This window comes from Monomorium pharaonis, chromosome 3, assembly GCF_013373865.1.
Source record: "Monomorium pharaonis isolate MP-MQ-018 chromosome 3, ASM1337386v2, whole genome shotgun sequence".
Classification (NCBI taxonomy): Eukaryota; Metazoa; Arthropoda; class Insecta; order Hymenoptera; family Formicidae; genus Monomorium; species Monomorium pharaonis.
In genome coordinates this window covers 22949808-22969118 of record NC_050469.1, presented here as the reverse complement: position 1 = coordinate 22969118, position 19311 = coordinate 22949808, and the positions used below count along the sequence as shown (strand labels likewise).

Here is a 19311-nt window from a genome sequence, read left to right as displayed (position 1 = left end):
TTTTAAACCAATTTCGATAATATATCTGACGATCTGACGTGGCGATAAGCGTGATAAAATTTCACGGACGTTTAAGAAACCGTACATGCGTTGCAAACGAATGGACGAGGCTGATTATCATGAGTAATCGGGAACGGGAATTTGTCACGGTCGAGATTGTTTTTTTTTTATTTTGCGCTTTGTTTTCTTCCGACGAGGGAAAGGTAGGCGATACGACGAATACATTTCGTATACATGCAACTCGCGCGCGCGAGGAGAGATCGAGAAGAATATATAATTACACGATACATGGAGCATCCCGGGTGTCCATTACGAGCGCGATTTATCTGAATGTGAATGCGAATTAGGAAAACACATGCGCTTATCGTTTGCGCTGATACAAGCGAGGACTCCTCGCGGCAGGCCTCGATGCTTGCGCGAGATAATATCACGGGCATAATTAAAAATTGTTAATTCTAACGTCGATGCTAGTAGATCGTGGGCGGAAGAGGGTCAAATCCATTCTGTCCTGTGATAACCATAATTTATAGGCGTAATACATCTCGTCGAGACAACCGGTGGTTTTCCGTTATTCCGGTAATTTATGGTAAATTTGTCTCGCGTTCGCGAGAGATTGAGCCCGTCGCTTTTTCTCTCTCTCTCTCTCTCTCTCTCTCTCTCTCTCTCTCTCTCTCTCTCTCTCTCTCTCTCTCTCTCTCTCTCTCTTATTCCCCCTCCCCTCTCTCTCATCATTTCTGCTGATTTGTTTTTCTCCATCGCGCGCAATTAAGTGGCGTTCGTTCCTCCGTCTCGCCGCGCGCAATCTCTCACCTACTTCTCTCGTACGACTCTCGTTCGTTCTTCATCAGCAAGATCTGATGATCTCGGGATCGCGCACATTAACGCACGCGACATGTTGGGCAGGGATACTCGATTGAGGATCATCGACTGGATGACACCGTATCGCCAACGCTTCGAGGAGTCCAGAGGAGCGGCAGCTGTGATTAACGTTTCATGCCGATATTAGGAGCTTCTATATATACATGTTGAATATATATATATATCGTTGATATCTATATAGATATATATGTATACATACACACACATGTTCCATATATTTTTGGATTGCCTGTTGAAGCAAGAGCGCAACCTGATCCTAGCGGGTGAGTACGCATTAAATGATGTAAAAAGTTTTACGATGGGGAGGCTTCTCGCATAAATTTTTTGATATTATATATTCAAATTATTGCATATGAAGTAATATCAAGTGACATTTACAAGTAGCAAAATAAATTAATCGTAAACGTGATAATGCCGATTTCAAAGTAGGAATCATTTATAGATATTTTAATTAGATATCATTTTATCAATGTCTGCAGTTTATATAACGACGTTTAAAAAAGGTAGTTATTTCTGAAATCTATTACTGATAACTTATTATTGAAATCGTGAGATATCTATTATAAGCTTGGCTTATAATATCTTTCACTGAGATATCACTCTGAATATTCTTTTATTAATACACAATAATTCTATATATGTAAAAGAATGATGAACATAATTAAGTGTAGAGAAGATATATATATTTACATTTTTTTATATATACACGAATCCAAGCACCATCATCGCATAATGGTCTGTCGTAAAAGTGCGACAGTAAAAAAAAACGAAACTAATAATTTTATAGTCACTTATCATCGTCCATACAACTTTTTTCAATCTCGAAATAATCAATCTTTCCCGATCATTTGCGAATTACGTGTCGCCCTGCAGAATAGCGGCGATGACGTTTAATTTTCACGAGGTGCTCGCATATTGTGCGCGAAATGACGCAGTTTCAACGACGATCATTTTTGCGGGTAGTATATAAATGATTCTATTATGTGTCGTCCTATTTTGCCGGTGAGTTTATCGATCCATTCAGCCGTGTGTGATACTATCATAAGCAAAGTGCACCTACCTACGATGCTACGATTCAAAAATCTATAATATTGCTCTCTTTTATTTCTATTAAGATATTTTTTTAATATTTTAATGTGCGGATTTGATTTAAAAATAAAAGTTTATATTTTTTATAGATTATATTTTTTATTCTACCATTAGGTATTTTACAAATCGGTAAATTGATTTTAAACAAATATTTTTTACTTACTTAATTTTTTCTAAAAAATCAACCTGTTACATAAAGCAAAAAGCAAAAGAAAAGTTATTTGCAATTTTACAACGAAAACAATGGTTGCTAAAAGTTTTTGCTGTTTTATTAAAGCAATTTTATTAAAGCAAACTTAATTTTTTCGATATTTATAACAATACTGTCAATCGACTTATAGATTCAAATACAAAGAAATTTCTAAAATACATTAATCTCGCGAGATTAGCTAGGTTATCGTAATTTAGGTCTAATAAAGATATCAAGCACGCGATCGCATAGTGAATAATTACGACACATCGTATATAGTCGCGACTGCACGTGGCTGGCGCGCAAGTTCGAGTCGATTGTAATTATAAATAATTGGTGATCGTGTTGGGGAAGACTTTTTTAACGTCGTCATCATTCAGGGTCATTCAAATAACATATTACTTTATATACAATATGTTACTGCGTGCGAAATGTAATTAATGGGCGAATTAAATATAAAAACTAGACGGATTGCCTGCGTAGCAGTTAGAACATTGTCCAAAATTGTCAGAGAAACAGAATGATGAAACAGCTCATAAATATTTAAGTACAGAAAATATGTATATGATAGCTTCTTGAATTCTGAGAAAATCTTTTCTCATCGGTTTAAGAAAAAGTTATTTATTTTAGCACCTTCCTTGTTTCAAAGTAAGACACAATTTAAGAAGTTGCAATATCCCAAAGAAAAAAACGAGTTCTTATTCTTCAAACATTAAGTTAAAACGTAAAGAAACCGTGACGTGGAACTTATAAGAGAATTAATTTCTCCAGTTAAGATCGCAATTTTTTATAGATTTACGTAATTTTTATTTGTTTTTTTAAAATTATTTTTATTATATGTATTGCAAATATTATTGCTTTATATTACATCAGATATATTTTTTTACTCGAAATGAAATTACCCTGATAAAAATGTTACGCATTTTTTTTGAGCACTTACTAAACAGTTATTTCTGCCTAGAATAACTGAGAAACAAAACTAATCTTAGAATCAAGATTAGTTTTGTCTGCAATTGTTGCGCACAAAGGATGTACAAAGTCTGAACAAAAACAAGACAATAAATGGACTATTTCGTTATTAATAGTAAGCTTGAAAATCTGTCTATTAATACTAGACAATAATGGGCAGATGTCTATATGTATTTTTATTTGAAAAACTATTTCAGCCATTGAATAAAACTTGATTGTTGCAACAAATGAAAATACAAACATACTAGTCAGTAACTTAATAGGTGTTAAATAAAATTGCATATATTTCTACCAGGGTAGTATTAAAGAAGTTACAAAGTTACCTATAGTGGATTAATTTTCGAAATGACAATGGAAAACATAACTTACATTCATAGTATGATGTCACGTTCCTGCTAACTAAGGAAATGCAAAAGTACGTGGAATTTCATTATTTCGCTGTGTCCTGAAATAAATTCACAAGAATGCAACGCGATATACATTTTATGTCGATATTTTATACACGTTCTGTTAAATGCTGTACTTTCGTTTGAATAATTACACGTGTAAACTTTGTATCTGGATATAAAAGCCGTCGAGACGACATCCATTTCGCGAGTCCGAAAGATTGAAAATGGTGATTCACGTTAATTAAATAATAACAGACGTCGTAAAACTGGAGACTAGTTTGAATTACAAATCCACAAAATGTGGAGAGCCACGACACCTAATCCTGCATAACTTTATTCGCGATATTAATTGGTTATTATAGCCCCCACAAAAAAACCAGAACAAAGTAAAAAGAAGAATTACATTTAACGGAGACATTTAAAAAGCATAGATTTGCTCAGCGTTTAACTTAAAAACGCGTAAAAACCCGAGCAATATAATGCGGAAGATATAATAAAAATAGACGTTTAAACTGCATAAATTTTTTTTTTATGAGAGCTCTTTTATAGTCAGGATCTTCTCTGCGGTGCAAAATGGGAAATTTATCGATCGATTTTCGAATTCGAGATGATGACGCGCGCTCAACCGTAGCTCCTCACGTAAGTTATCTGTGTGCATGTAGATCCATAATGCGGCCTAGATTTCTATGTACGAAGACTCGGGCCGGCTGAGCAATGGCGGCCGGTCGGTTTGAACTCTATCGAGTTTATTCGACGGTATACACCAGTGACTCCAAACAGTGTCGGCGCAATAGACATCGGGGTACACCGATATTGGTGTTTTTTTCCTCACTGCGACTACATTTAGCTGAATATGACGCGCGAATATAAACGGTCGAATTCTCTCTTATTTTCGAAAAAAAAAGCTAAAACTCACGGAGGGAAAGGCTTATTGAAATATGGGATAAAGAATTCACTGGAAATTTTTATTAATAAAAGTTTATTAATAGAAAATATTTTTTTTTTTCAATAACAGGGGATATAAATGAGTGTCATTACTAAATCATTATTAAATTAAACTCAGCGTATTTGTTAGTCAACTGATACATGTGTCCTTCATTGACGGCGCAACCTCAAAGACGGAGCGGAGACGAAATAAGATGACCTGTGACCGCGCTCCATCACGCTCCCGCTCGGCGCTTATCGGCGATAGCGATCGATCGCATTTAAATATGACTTCTACTTAAATTTCATGTAATGCCGACGCAACTGGGACGCCGGGGCGAAAATAGAACGCGCCGTACTGGCGTTCCGCTTTACATTCGGCTTCGTATTCGAGAAAGGGACGTTAATTTCGCGTCGGCGAAAGACGACGTTAGCTGTGACGTGACACGCTACACGATAGTGAGACGCAGAAAGACTTCCCGCAGGGAGATCCGGATGCACCCGCGTGCGTTGTTCCGCTTCCGCGACCGGTTGTCGCGACGAACAACTTCATCCGGTACGTCGCATCGGCGACGAATCTTATTAAAAAGATACATGCACCAGACGCGTTAAACGTTCTAAACTTCTTTCAAATTACCTGTGCGATTTCGTACTTTTTTTTGAAACCCAGAATAGATCTTACAACGAGAAAGTGGCACACGGAAAGAACGAGTTCTACTGAAGTATCTAAAAGTATCTAAAGTTTTGTTGGACTATCAAAATTATTATAAAGGACATTTCAGCACGCAATGCTGCAAAAAATTTGACAGTCTGCACTCTCAGCAATCAGCTTGAACGTTCTACAATTATGGGCTATCAAAAATCATTTTCAGATGTGTATTCAGTTAAATTTTTAGATAGTTTAGTAAAATCGTCCTTCATGTGTGGAAAGAAATTTTTACACCGAGAAAAAAAGTGATTCAACGAAATGTCTCGTTGCGGGCTGCCAACGAAAGATATACTCAATACAATAATGCTATTACAATATCAACATCATAATTCAATCGAGACCGTTGTACTTGCATTAATAGCAAATATTATTATATTAAGTATATCTTTTATTGGCAGCTTATCGCAACAAAACATTTTATTGGGTCAATTACTTTCTTTTTTTTGTGTATAGATTCCGTGTTACATTATAGGCTCTTAAAATACATATAAATTACGTGGAATTACACTGTTAAACATTAAAATATCAAATTTAAGCCAATTCTTTGAATTAAATAACATTTTGTTATTTTTTACTTTTATGTGGGTCAAAAATTGATTATATTAACATAAAATATATGGATATATAATTCGACTGAATAAATTTACATAGATCATATAAATATATAGAAAGAGTCAAAATAGGGTAGCTGTCTCAATTACTGCCGCTTTAAGTATCTAATGACAGTTGTTATACTTATTTTGTAAATTTTTAAATATGTTATATACATTTTTTTGTCGTTATTATAAGAAAAAATTGTAATATGCATAAAAGAAAAATAACTTTGAATATTGATTGATTTAAATATAGCAAAACAAAGAAAAATGTAAAATATATATTGCTGCTAATCAGACTTTCTTGATTACTTCTACACATATACTATTAGCTTCCTATTCTGTGCTAAGCATTTATCTTATGTTTACATAGTTTAATTACATGTTTTAAAATAACGCTCTTATACTTTTTATTCTAACATAATGAACAAAAGTGGCAGTAATTGAGACAGTTATTCTACACACAGAAACATTTATTTTTATGCTAAGAAAGGCAGTTTCTCATTTTTTATTTTTCTTCTTTTAAATAACAGTTATCTTTGTGTATCTTCTTAATGAATAGTCTCAAAGTACACTCATCACTTCAAACAAGTAAGATTTACTTAAAATAAACTTCTGTGTACACAGAGAAATATTTGAATTAAATAATTAAGTGTCACTTATTTTAAATAATTTATAACTCTATAATCTAAAGATAAATTTATATATCTGCAAATCTATCGCAAGTTTATTATAAGTAACAAATTTATTAAAAATATATTCTGAATCCTAGTAATTTAATACTTTAATTAAGAATATTAAGTTAAAATAAAAATTCGATTTACTTATTACTTTAACTTTTCTTCAATTTAATTTTATAATATTCTTCGAGAAAGTAGAGTATAAATTCCTTTTTCAAGTACATGATAAAGAGTTTTTCTAAAATTCGTGATAAGTATATTTTAAGACTGTTATCAAGAAAATATTGTTTATCGAAGATAACCGTTACTTATTAGAAAGAAGAAAATAAATCGTTTTTCTTGGCAGTAGAATAAATATTTTTCTGTGTGTATGCGTACATCTCATAAAAAATGTCTTCGTTTGGACTAAGAGAGAAAAACGTAAACCGCTTCGACAATTATCTGGTCTCGAGTTTGATGATTGTTTTACACTTTGCAAGTACGCATCTGAAAACGCGCTCGATCGCGCGGTCGAGAATTTATACGCGCACATATACGTCTGTAAGGGAAGAATTTCGTGTCGTGAACGGAAAACAGAAAATCTATCGCCCGCAATCTGTCGTAGCTATCGCTTTCAGTGAACATTCCCCGCATTATATCCGCGTCGCTATATCGCTTACGACAGCGCGCGCGCTCCAAAGTTTTCCATGTGCGGCAACGAAGTTTATGCCGGCGGGTTCGCGATCCTTCACACGCGCGTAGGAATAATCTGCATAATTGCGCGGAGCCGCACGTTGCAATTGCAGCATTTTTTGCTACGCGACCTCTTTAGCGCGAGCGTAAGCGAACAGCGAAAATTTCAGCTCGATCATACGTGCAAATCACGTGTATCTCACCGTCGCAATAATGATACTTCCAACATCTCTGTGATATTATTGATGATTGATAGCTGTTTATGCCGTGCCCGTGATTATGAAAGTAGCGTAAATCGTATCCTGTATTGCGGGACGGCTGGGCTTTTGTGCTTTCGCGTGTGCGTTACGTTATTATATCGCAAATATATTTTATAATATCACATCTTGAAAATTAATAAAAAAAAAAGACATCCAATTGTGGAAACGTTCAATTTTACTAAAAGAAAGAGACACGCGAAAGGGAAAAAAAAAACTGTACTTTCCACCGCGTTTCGAGTTGACTTCATATTTTTAATTATTACGCGATTAATCTATCAAGAGTGTGAGATAGAGCGCGATTCTCAATAATAGAGCGAATAAATGTCGGAAAAGTGAGTGAGTTTGCATTAGGTTACGTCATCCGCCGTTACATAAATGATACGGATGTTACCATTAATATATTGCATATTGGATTTCTCTTGGAGTTTCCAGGAGGAAAATGGACTACAATAATAAAGAATTAATTTCTCAGGCTCGATGATAATTTCGTAGATGATGCCGCGTGCGTGATGTAATGAAACCGGAGAGCGTGCGCCACGATAATATCGAGCGTATACACGTGCTAGCCAGGCCAGGCCAGGCCGGCGCGCGAGCGTTCCTCGAGGATCGATTTTTTTTTTCTCCCTTTATTATACCTCATTGTGGAAATTGCGGAATAACACACTCCCTTGATGAACCGCTCAATTATCGAATTATTCGACGCGCGGACCTGTTTTTCCGCTTATTCCTCGGTCGAAAGCGCGGGGCGCCGATGCAAACGCCCCCGACGTGCACGCGACCTGCCCGGCGACAGGTCATGCAAAGTAATAAACTAAACGGGGGGGAGGAAAAGGTTCTCTTCGCGGGGCGAAGGATTAAGGGCAGAGTGACGTAGTACGGAGGTCCTCGTCGCCCATGTTTCAGCCGACGGGGACAACCGGAAAACGCCCGGCTATATACGTTCGACCGTCGGCGGCTTCTCCGTGTTTAGCACGTGCTCCCGGTGCCTATCGATCGGCGGCGACGAGGCCCACGGCCGCTTTTCTCGTTCGTGTAATGCGTAGTAAAGCGGCGCCCGGCGAGGACGTCGCGAGAAAAAGAGACGAACGGATGCAGCCCAGCGACGACGGACGTCGTCTTGCGACGAGCGGCGCCAGGGCCGATCGTATCGTATCGTAATCGAGAAAAAGAGCGGATAAGAACGGAACGCCTCGCGGAAAGCGGATTACACCTCGATCGTCGCGGCACCTTGCGTCATCGTTGTTTTGCATCCCGTTGTTCGCGATGACTTAATCGAATTTTCGTTCCGCGCGCCGCTCCGCGTCCCGCGTTCCAGATAAAAAAAAAAAAAAAGAAAGGAGAGCAGCGATAGCGCGCGAATCGCGGAGGAAATCAGCGTTGTGTAAGTAATAATCTCCAGAAATGCCAGGAGAGTGATACGCGCGCGTGTTTGCCTCGCCAAAACGAGCGCGCGGCGAGCGAGAAAAGGAGAGCGCGAGAGAGGCGTGTCCCGCGAAGTTGTTGGATTACTTGAGAAACTTCTCGCTCCCTAATTGTTTTCTTCCGGCGCTAATGGATTTTTACGATTCCACATGTATTTGTCGAGCGTCATCACCTCGAGATATATTAGCGGCGGCTCCAAATTATATCTCCCTGGCCGAAAACACAAATCGCTGAAGAACCCGCTTTCTGTTCTTCGATAATGCTCGGCGATGTTCGGCATCTCCCGTGAGGCTAATTTGGAGAAATTAATTATTTACGTAATTACGCGTTGCGGGCCGGCGCGATAACGGCAGTGATGACTCGCGGCGGTTTTCGATCACGAAGTAGCAGGCTTTCTTTCCCCCTCCCCCCCTCCCGTGTAACACGAGACCTTTTGATGTCCGCTAATTAATCATACCTATTACGGCTATTAAGCCCGTATTAACAGGCGCGCTCCGAAAATCATGTTCGCGCATCGGTCGGCATACGCGAGCCCGTTAATTGAATACACGTTCGGCACATTAAATTAATTGCGATTCGATATGATTACCGTAACATATCGACGGGGGATGAGTATCGTGCGCAACGTCGAGACGTCGCGCCGCGTCGTGTGTATTATACACATAATCCTGTCATTAATCATCGCTGTAAATAAGACAATTACACGCAAACGATACTGTAGTTATATCGATTACTCGCGGCCAATCGATGTGAAGTACTAATATCACGAAGCGCATTTTCTTCTCCACAGCGCACAGAGCTGCTTTTTTTTTTCAAACGCTCCTTTTTTTAAATATAATTTTACGAAGTATTAAATTAACAAAATATTGTTCGCTATATACTGAGACTGAAGAGCTTTGATAAATTACATGTTGCGTGAAATATGTCAATTATGTGCAATGATTGACAAATTTGGTTTATACTAAATATTTATTAAAGTATAATTATTTTTGATTATGAATATTAGCCAAATATTTAACTGCACTCATTTGTAAAGCACTCATTTATAAAGCATGTTGAAATTATTGTACATAATGCAAGGAATTAAAAACTAATATTATTTATTACAAAATTTACAAGTTTACACACAGAAAGAACGGTTTCATTGAAATATCTAAAAGTTTATCCAAGAGTTTATCTATATAGATACAGATCTGAAAATAATTATCGAAATACTTATGTAGGACACTCGAGCAAAGAGATTTGATATTCTAGAAACTTTAAGTGTTCCACATACAATAATTATTTTGATCGTTTAATAAAATTATTTTCAGATCTGTAGCCAGTTAAATTTTTAAATACTTTCGTAAAACTGTTCTTCGATGCACGTATATCTTTTGTGACGATTTTAGTTTTTGGACCGACTCTAAATTCTATTACACATACATATTTCATCGTTTTTGAAGATTGAGGACGATCAGTATAGATCAGGACGATCACATTTTTTTTTAGAGAAAATAAAAAACAAATCTGAAAATTTTAGGTCTTTGGTTCTATATATTTCCAAACCTAGTTAGTGACTGTCGAGAGTCTCTTTTTCTCTCTTTACGCATTATGAAATTTTTTTTAATACTAAAGTGATCGAGACGGCAAGTTTCCTGAGTGTTTAAACTCCTGATTTAAAATTAATATTGGAATAAACTTGATTTAATTCTGAAATATGTTCGAAATTACAAAATAAAATATATAAGCGATTAAAATCTAATTAAATAGAAAAAAAAAACAATTAACACAAATAAAAAACAAATTATAATGCCTGTAACTAAATTTGTTGGTTGTTTCCGTAAAAATTTGTTTATTATGACATTAGAATGTCTAATTAGAAAAACATTTTCACGTAGTATTGTAGGATAAAATAAAATTGAATTAAAAGGAAAAAATAAGTAAATCTAAGGAATCTAGTTAATCTAAAATAAAGGATTGCTCTTTACAATACAATGAAGAACGTTACTGCGTAAGGACGGGAGATACTTGGGGAAACTTACGTTGTACCTAATTACAATCGCAAGCGGCGATGATCGTCGTCGATACTCCGCGCTCGTAGAGTACAATCGCAGAATAGCCGATGTACAAGCGTCGTTTCTTTTCTCGGCCTGGCATAACCGCGTACTCGGGGTATGCCGAGAGTGTATGTGGCAGATTCGTCGCGCGTCTGCGCGAGCATGCGACGCAACAGCGGGGCCGCCCCAGCGGTTCTCAACTGGCCGGCCTGCGTGAAAGTGCGCGCGTCCGATCCGGGTTTCGGGCTCGATCGTTTCTCAATCTTACTCCCCGAAGCTCTAAACGGAAACTAGACACTTTGCCTGCTTGTGTTATTATCTTAAAGCCCTTTTTTGTGTTGCGTTTACCTCGTTTCTATACACCTGGAGTGACATTTTACCAAGTCGGACGGAATTTAAGAATCGATTTTGAGCTACAACGCAACTGTGAATTAATAATCACAACGACGATGTTTATATAGGCACTAAGGCCCATATTCAGAAGATTAAAGATATGATTGTGCTTTTTCGTCATTCTATGTTTTATCGTTTACTATATATAAAACAAAGGATAGAATGACAAAAAAGCGCGTTAACGTCTTTGAACAATTTTTTGTTAGGTTTAATGTGTTAGAGAATGAATAGAGAGTAACATAAATATTATGTACAAAAATTAACACTAAAAAATGTGGTACAATTTGGAAACAAATTATGAAAGCATATTTCTTCAGTAAAGTTAACATTTGTGTTATAATATCTTGAGATACGTACGTTTTATTCACTTAATTTAGACTTTACGTTTTAAAATTACATTACTATTATGTGTTTATTTATTTTAAATTGTGTTATTTTAGTACTAAGAAATGTTGAACATTAATTTAACACCAACTATTTAAATAACATTATGTTTAAATAACACAAACATTATGTTAAATTAACGGTTGTGTTAAATATTTAATATAATAATTTTAACAAAGATCGCTTTTAACACAAATATAAAATGTTTCTTACTATGCAGAAACATGCTTTAAATATGGAAATTATCTCTATTTTCTATAGAATTAAATACATTCTGTCGAAATAAATATTTCCAATTTAATGACTACGATTCCAAATGTCGAAAGAAAAATAACGATCGCGACTGACGCATTTTAGCGCGTTTCAACTAATATTTAAATATAATTGAGATTTGACAGAATATTAGTTTGCGATTTGAGTTACTGAATTATTTTGAATTTTATTATATCTGTAGTTTCTAACTTTCATTCCAAATCGCGAAACGCGATTATTCGTCATTCAACATAGTAAAGGAGAGAAAGTAAAGATGGATATATATACCTAATGCAAATTACCAGCGAAACGTCCTGCGTGATTTAATGATGGTGTTCGAAGTCGATGAAGTGGAGCACGGAGCCGAGAGAGACGTATTATTAATTCATCGGATGAAGATTGTAGCATTCTCGTATATCAAATGTAATGGATCATATAATGGATACACTGGAAAAAAAGTTTTGTTGTTTTATGAGAAATTTTGGTTGATTCAACCTGTCCGTTTGTTCGAAAATGAACGATACAAATTTTGTAGTTGGAATTACCAGAGGATTCTGGTTAATTCCATTCTGTTTGAATCTACCAGAATTTCTTGTTAATCTTACTACATCGTTTTGTTAGGTTTACAAAACTCTACAAAAATTTCTTGTTAATCTTATTATATTGTTTTATTAGGTTAACACAATTTTTTGGTTAAAAAACGAGTTTGGATAGAGTTTTTAAAATAATAACAATATATCTTGGTTTAAAGTACACTGCATATATTTTACATATATTTTACTAACCTCTAAAAATCTCTATATAGCTGTCGAAATTCCATTCGCGCAGAAGAGAAGACATTTTTTCGTCCGCCATGCCGTTGAACAGAATAATGTAAATACACGATTGTAAGATACACGAAACAAATATAAAAGGTACCTTATGGGTACCGCGTGATATTAGTATCGCATCGATACCGCGTTGGTTTGCGCGAGATTGGCATGCACCGACTTGCGCTGCGAGAACGAAGGCGCCAGCATTATCGCTATTTTTGTAAATATAACAAGAAGTTTTGTATTATTTTGTAGATTCAACAAGAAGTTTTGTAGATCCAACAAGAAAAACTTAATCAAATCTTTATAGTACAGTTAACCAAACGGTGTAGTTATAAGCTGTAAAATCTTGTTATGATAACCAGAAATTCTGTTTCGTTTAATAAGAATACGCTCAACCAGAACCGTTTTATTATTATAATAAAACCATTTTTTTCAGTGTAGTAACGAATCTTTTACATTGTTCAATAAGTGGATCAATTGATCGTGTAGTTATTTTATGAAGAGAGTGATGATTCCGATAAAATCTTTCTCAATTGTGCTCTTACAATTATTTAGAAAATTTAAATATAAATAAAAATCTGAATAACGACGGAGAGAAAAATCAATTCAAATATGATCGATTCAAATTCACATATTTCGATATGATAATTCATTCTTTGTGCAATGGTAGCTTAAATTATAGAAACTTTGAGATGTTTTTCTGTTCTAATTTTATAATATATAGAAACACACATTACGTGCCATTACAAATCTTCTTTTATTACGTATTTGCGGGAAAGCAATTTTGTGCCATTTTATTGCTTGATTCCACTATTCAGCTTTATGATATTTACGAGTTTTCGAGTGACGTACTTTTGTGGAAAGGTAAGAGGGTGATGGAAGTAGGTGGGCGTTTAGGGTACCCTACGCAGGAAAGACATCGTGGGCGGATGAGTAATTCAGCACGGTGTATTTGATCTCACGAAAGTAGCAGCGCGCGCACGTTCTTCTGAGAAAAATATAAAATATGCTTTCCATAATTAGAAGAGATTGCATATTAATAATTATTCTTCATTTACATTTAAACTTAGCTCTATACACACTATTCAACAGCTTCCTTTTTTACCCTTGTGCCTTCTCACGTATTATATCTTCAACAAATCTTATTACCTAATTGCAATGTTATTAAATTTGTAGTTTTATTATTTTCCCTGCCTTATAAACGAACACACACGAAGAGTTGTAATCGATTCGGTATGTAGATTCAGATAGATCGTACAATTAATTGCGTTTTGGCTGCCTAGCGTTGTTCTTCTGAATTCGCCTAACTATAAATATAATGTCCTAATCGTATTTTTAGCATCGTTCCTGGCGCTAACTGAATTCCACGCTAACCAGACCGAGGGTGTAAATATTCGTGAACTCATTGGCGAAGCCGCGCTCGTACTTGCATGTGCAGCAGAATGCTGATCTACGAAATTACGAGGTTTACGTCGGCACGAATGACGCAGTTTCGCGAGAGAAGAGGGCGAAGGTGGGCGTTTTAGAGTCTCCGTCGCGTCGCATGTGCACGATTACACGGATGTGTATCTTCTCTCTCTCTGGGTCGCATGTGCTCCTCGTAAAATCCCTTCCCTCCTTCGCACGCATATACGTCATCAACGAATTGAATAGCGTAACTTTCGCCACTCGTGCGCGCTTCCACGTGATGACCATCGGCAAACGTGCGGCGATCAACGTCCGAATGAAATTGTCGCTTGACATTCGGGCGCAAATGAATTTCGCAACGGGAAATTCATTATCTAGATTCGTTTTTGCCTCTGTCACACTTGATTGTCATTAATTCGGGAAAATTGATGAAAGATTCGAGTCCTCGGGGAAGGCATGCCGACATTGTGATTTCAATTCTCGTCGTAAAGATTAGATAAAACTTAGTGAACGTTTTTTGCTTTGCAAAAAAAGCGTGGAGCAATTAATCTTTTTTCACGTACAACTTTGACAAAAAATTGACACTTTTTCTCGTGTTTATAAGGGGTCGCGATTTCACGCTTCTTCTTTTTAACATCCTTTTATTTTGCAGACACTTTTGAGGTATTTTTGCATGTGTTTGCAAATACTGCGTGCTTAAGAATTAATTAGCTGGAATGCAGATATAAATTATGCACAAGGAAAAATAGATAAATAATTCATATGTGTTAATGAGTTAGCATTAATTAAGAGCCCGGCGCTGTAAAACTCACAGGTAATTACGGGCGTAATAATCCTAGAAACTGCTGCTTGTTTAGCGGCTCAAAATTAATCGTTTAAATTAACCGCATCGGTCGAAATTAATCCGAAATCAACCTTAAAAGATCATTCTCTTACCTGTTCGTTAACTTTTATCAATAAACGTGTGTTGTTTGTATGCAACGTGTGTGTCGTAAATATAATCGTTTTTCAACATCGTTTTAACATTTTCAAGTAGCAGTTTACGATTACATTAATTTATTTTAATTTGTAGTATAAAAAAACGTCATTTTATTTAATATTATTTTAATATTTAGAAAACCATGAAGCATTTACGTTGAATAAATTTTTTAAACTTTCCTTTAAATTATATAATTTTACAACAAGTTCACATAATCCGTACATTAATATATTTTTATTTACATACTCTTTAATGAAGTGAGAAACGAAATTCTGATTTCCATAGTCGACTTGAGATTTACATTCGAAACGTGAGTAGGTGCACATAAATTTCTCGCGAGGTTACTTGAATTCAATGTGCGTCCAACAAACAATGTCGGAAAAGTTTCGCGACAGAAAGTTTCGCTTTAAAATATCATACATTCACGTTTAAAGGATAATCCGCTTCAAGGACCTGACAGGTCTTTAACTTCCATTCTCCTAGACTCAATCTCTCTGTTGCGAGTGTTCGATGTGTCGGGCCGCGTTAGAATTTCTCTCTCCCTTTGTCTTCGTCTTCTTGGATTTTCATTTCGGAGTGGATCGCCCGTAGGAATTAGACGCGGTTCACGCTGCACGTGCGCCGAAGAAACCAGCAGCATGCTGCGAGGAAAGAAAAGAAAGAAATAAGCGGAGCAGCTGTCTACCTCGTGACGACGAAGGTATACGGAACCCAAACGCCGCACAACGTACCCTCGTCTTCCTGCCCCCCCCCCCGCCCTCCCCTCCTTCTTCCTTCCGCTTTTCCTTACCTATCGTCCTGGTCGAGCTTGCATCATGATGGAGAGGGGGTGGAGAGCCGAGGAGAGGAGACCAGTACTCGCGTACTCCTCCGGCAGATATGCTTTTACTTCTGCAGGCAGGACGTTCCTAATTTTCTGGAGCGTTAAGCATTCCGCCTACTCACCGGGTATCCGCGACCCGACGACGTCGTCGTCGTCTTTCCCCCTTTCACGGGTCTGCCGTCGTTTCCCTCGAGATATGCTTCGCTGACCATCGACTTTTTTTTCTAAAGCCAATGACGTTACGAGGTCTCACCTGAGCACGCGACGGGGAAGTCTTCCGAGAAATATTTTCTGTATCGCGTCTCTTCTCTTTTATTAGCTTCCTTCCTCTTCCATCATCCTCAGATTCCTTACCGGACGCTTTAAGACGAGCGTAAAGATAAGCGAGAACGGCGAATTGGAAGAAAATATTTTTATTGAGAATTACGTGGAACAGATTTAACGATCAATTGATTGCGAACGATGGACTAATTATACATTCTTAACTGGAAGCTTTAATTCATTGTTGAGTTATCGAATCGACCGTTTCTCTTAAAAGTATCAGCTCACTTTCTTTACTTATATTGTTTTGCATAATTTCTCATTATGAATGTTAAGATCTTCAAGGATGGTACTTTCTCAATTCTGAACATGGTCGTAATCTTATCACGTAATCTTATAGCTTTACGATAATTCTTGGAAAATGATTGTAAATTTCGTCTCTCTACGCTGCCGCAAATGTAAGAATTCATTGCGCAGTTATTATGCGAGATAGAGTCGTGAAAATTTCCTAAGCCATCCGAAGCGTGAATATTACACTCGCGGTGCAAACGTTCGGCTGTGCGGTGCAAACTGTTTCGAGAGCGCAAACTATTTCTTATCGTAAAGTACATTTCAATCTTTGCCTTTTCCTAGCGAGTGCAAATCGCTTCTCTTTAATGATCACGATTTTGCCTGCATGCTGTTCACGTGATGTCTTTACGGCGCGACGTATGTCACATCTCACGCCACTTCATTATTTTCCGGTAGGCAACCGGTTCACGTCCCATACTGCACTTGTGGCGCGTTCAGTTATCTGCTTCCTGTATGAAATTGATCCTCCGGGGCGAAACGCGCCCATATCTCCGCGTTATCGCGCTCTTCTGACGAGAACTTTACTAGCGGGAGAGAAAAAGATCATCGCGGATGCGCGATACAGTCCGCACACATTTAGCCGGCCGATCGGCCATTAGATGGTTAAACAATGTGCCGCATCGCGCGTATGAAGTATCACTTTTGTACAGCAGTATATTTTAGTGCCTGGTTTTTTTATTTAGGTGAAAAACTACACTGATAGAAAAATGTTATTATTTGTGACTAATAATTACATAGTAGAATAATTATAGTTAGGAATATAATTTTTATAGTAATTATTACTATTAATTTTAATAATAATAACCATGTTATATTCTAAAGCTGTATAATTTATAGTGCAATTTTTTCATAGTTGGAATTACTATAAGTATATAATTATTAATACTAATATTATTGTAGTGGTTACTACAATATAAAAATTATATTCCTGACTATAATTATTTTACTATGCAATTATAGTCGCAAATATCACATATTTTTCTATCAGTGTATTTTTCATAAAAAAAAAGTTTTGCACGTTCTGTCGCATTAGAAAATTATTGTATTAAATTAATTTAATACAATACAATTAAAGTATTATATTTTTTTATCTCTTTACGTCAGATACGTCATGTATATCGCAATTACAATGATTGCCTCGGAATTAAAAAGCGTTGCGTTAATTAAGAAGTACCTAATATATAGTTTAGCGTATACAACAAAACACGTCCATCAGCGGTGCGTTTATCGGGGGTTTTTATCGCGGCTAAAGAATATTTAACGGCGAGGTGAAATACTCTCCCGGCGTTATCGACTCGCCCATTAAAAATGTGTATAATATACAACATAATATACGGGGGCTTGCGGTATAACAGGCAAGTATCAATTTTACCGTGAAGTGGTTTAAATTAGAAATCCTTCTAGAGGCGAGAGACTTGCGACGAGAGAATCTCAAGAATAGCGAAACGTATACGCTGTCTGTGTGTTTGTGTATGTGTGTTGTATGTGGGTGTGTGTGTGTGTGTGTGTGTGTGTGCGCAGCTGTCGACTAATCAGTTGACAATACATGCAGCGGATATCGCAGTCTCCGTAGAGGGCAGAAATCGAGGATACATCAGAATGCAGCGGGGTGCACGCGAAACGGCACTGCTGCAGCTCGACTGCTATGTGCGACTTCGCCAAATTGACCGTCTGCCTTTCCTATCTGTGACGAGAATGTAATCGGCATCGTTCCGATTAACGCGAGGTTTTCCATTGCGGTTAGTGACGATCGTGCCGAGATTTCTCATTTATTTCCGACGTACAAATTCAGAGAGAAAAGAGAGATAGATAGAGAGGAGGAGGGGAGGGGAGGGGAGGGGAGGGGAGGAGGAGAGGAAGAGAGAGTATTACACATAATTTCACAAAACGACTGAATTATTTAAATCGAAAATGTTCCCGTAAGCTGAAACGCAAGCTGAATTTTCGTTCTACCGAGTAAACTCCACGGAAGTATTGGCGACCGCGCGCTTCCCTTCCCGGAAAAGATTTTCTTCCCGGGGATAGAAACGTCGTCCGCAGTTGGATCACATTCCGACAATGTCGCATTGATTTCGATATATACGCGCATGACTCGCGACTCGCGGTGGTCGTATCGGCATTATTAATTCGCGTCTCTCTCATTGATTTCGCATTCGAGGAGCCTCGGCGGCGGCGGCGGCGGCGGCTCCTCCTCGGAGTTGGTTACACGAGCGACGACGTCGCGTTGGAAAAATAATGCGTGCGTCGCACACGCAGAGTGCAACGTATGCAAAGCATCGGTTGTACTCTAGCGGTGAAAGTCTTATCGTCGAGATAATGCAACGAACGCGAGCTTCCGCGCAACAATGGCGCCCGTTAAGAGCGCCAGTTAGCAGAGTGTCGGTGCCTTTCTAGTCGGTTACGTAATCTGTTTTGCGCCTTCGTAATTTGGAGCTCGGGACAACGAACTTTTGCATCGTGCGAATTTATATGCCTTCGGCATATTATAGTGCAACGATGTTATTTATTCTTTTTAAGACGCATAAGATGTACATGTACCTACCGTTCATGAAATTGTATTAGGAAACTTTTTTGTTGTAAATTTTAAGTTTACTCGAATTAGATAAAAGAACAACATTTTATGCATATCGATTTGAAGATTCTGAGTTTAGTTGAAAATTAGGATTTACACAAATCTCTAAATTTCTGTTCATCAACGTTACACGAAGACGATCAATGTGTTTATTATTAAAATAAATGGTGTTCTCTCTTTCTCTCTCTGGGATTTGTGTTTTCAGTGATGTAAATAAAACGGGAATTCCACGTTCCGTGCAGGAATGTTTCATATACCA

The 19311-nt window shown here is 37.2% G+C and overlaps 2 protein-coding genes across 4 annotated transcripts in view; both read left to right on the top strand.

Moving 5' to 3' along the window:
• The window catches only part of LOC105835086, a 138015-nt gene that overhangs the window by 19887 nt on the left and 98817 nt on the right, over positions 1–19311 (top strand). The window lies entirely within an intron of this gene.
• Positions 1–19311, top strand: part of LOC118644877 — a 59797-nt gene that overhangs the window by 11423 nt on the left and 29063 nt on the right. The window contains exon 2 of one of the 2 annotated variants that reach the window (XR_004962664.1): positions 904–8690. The exons of the other annotated variant lie outside the window; for it this stretch is intronic. The gene's annotated coding sequence lies outside the window, so the exon portion shown is untranslated. Of the gene's footprint in view, positions 1–903; positions 8691–19311 lie in introns of those variants that run through there. 2 annotated transcript variants of the gene reach the window in all.